Raw genomic sequence first — 1882 nt, forward strand, 5'->3', positions numbered from 1 at the left:
ATTTTATATAGGCATATTATATATCAAATTTTTCAGAAAAAGATTTTCTACGACATGACCATTTTACTAGCGTCAAATAAAATCTACAAAATTTCAAATAAAGCAAAGAGTGCTACTAATGCAATAAAACCCAATAAAAATCATTTTAAAAATACCAAAATGGTTTCAAAATTATCTCTCTCCAATTTTCTGATGTAGGGAATCATGTTACCCTAATTTCCATATATTTTATTTTTGGAGAAAAATAATTTGAATAAAACCAAAATAACTTCAAATTGAAAATAATTCCAATGGAATTTTGAATTTAATTCCTTTAAAACTTCCAACTCATATTTCATATATTTTGAAGAAGTCATTTTATCTTCTCTCATGAAAATCATTTAGTTGCTTAAAGTTTTTCTGGATCTGAAATATTTCCAAGTGAAATTCAATTATTTTCAAAAACCCTTTTCATTTATTTAAATGGAAGAAGTCATGTTATCTTCTCTCTAGGGTTTTGTATTTGAAAAGAATTTGAATTCACGGAGATCATAAAAGCAAAATGAAAGTTTGGGAAAGTCTTTTTATTCCCTCTCATTTAACTTTCAAAAAGTTTCGAATTCACTCACTTTTAGTCAATCAATCACACAACAATCAAACAAACAATCAGAACTATTTATTTAATATAACATTCCAAAATTTAGAATTTTGGGATGTTACATTGTTGTGAGAAGCTCCGGTTTGTGAGAAGTATATACCCAAACCTGCCCATATGGGAAAAATGTGTACCATGGCATGTTGATGCCACTCCATGGTAGCATGCCAAGTTTCATGAATTTCAGACGAGTTTTCGATGTACTAGAATTCAAAAACCATGCATCTCAATGTTTTGCCGGCAATCAACGGTCCGGTGTTTGAAATTCATTCACATTTCTTGCATGGGACCTAAGCATGCACCCAAGGACACATATTTGATCTTTCAACCAATTTTTATGCACTGGAGCATGCACATGTAGTTCAAATTTCAATTATACACATAAAATGCATTGAAAACTCAATTAATGCATAAAAATGTCCAAACAAACCCCGAAAAATCACAAAAATTCACACAACACTCCTGTTGTTCTATGTTGACATGAGAAAAAAATTTAAAAGCAATAAGAGGCAATGGATATAGTTTTGTCCCCAAAGGTGAGACGTTCCCTACCGAAAACCATCATGCTTGTTGTGAGAAACTCCGGTTTGTGAGAAGCATATACCCAAACCTGCCCCATATGGAACAAAATTTGTACCACGGCATGTTGATGCCGCTCCATGATAGCATGCCAAGTTTCATGAATTTCAGACGAGTTTTGGATTTACTAGAATTTAAAAACCAGGCATCTCAATATTTTGCCGGCAATCAATGGTGCCCCGGTGTTTGAAATTCATTCCCATCTCTTGCATGGGACCTAAGCATGCACCCAAGGACACAGATTTGATTTTTCAACCAATTTATATGCACTAGAGCATGTGCATATAGTTCAAATTTGAATTATGCACATAAATGCATTGAAAACTCAGTTGATGCATAAAAATGTCCAAACGAACCCTCAATATTTCCAATTCTTTTATGATCACTGCAGATAAAAGGTCTAGCAATTCAAACACCGTCCATGGCCGCTGTGACCCCATTATGTAATTCAAATCAAGACCAAAAATCAAGTAGATCCCACACAGTTTATTATAACCAACCGTGTGAGATGCAGCACAGATATCTTCTAACCGTGTCTGAATAAGGGGCCGTGTGTGATGACACTTTGCGCGCCAGTTTTTTGGCTGAAGCGATTCCAAATTTTCGGCTTCCGCGGAAATATCTACCTCCCCGCCCCCTCCCCCTTACCAAAAGCCACATTTCCCCCAT

Source organism: Triticum dicoccoides, chromosome 4A (genome assembly GCF_002162155.2).
Source record: "Triticum dicoccoides isolate Atlit2015 ecotype Zavitan chromosome 4A, WEW_v2.0, whole genome shotgun sequence".
Classification (NCBI taxonomy): Eukaryota; Viridiplantae; Streptophyta; class Magnoliopsida; order Poales; family Poaceae; genus Triticum; species Triticum dicoccoides.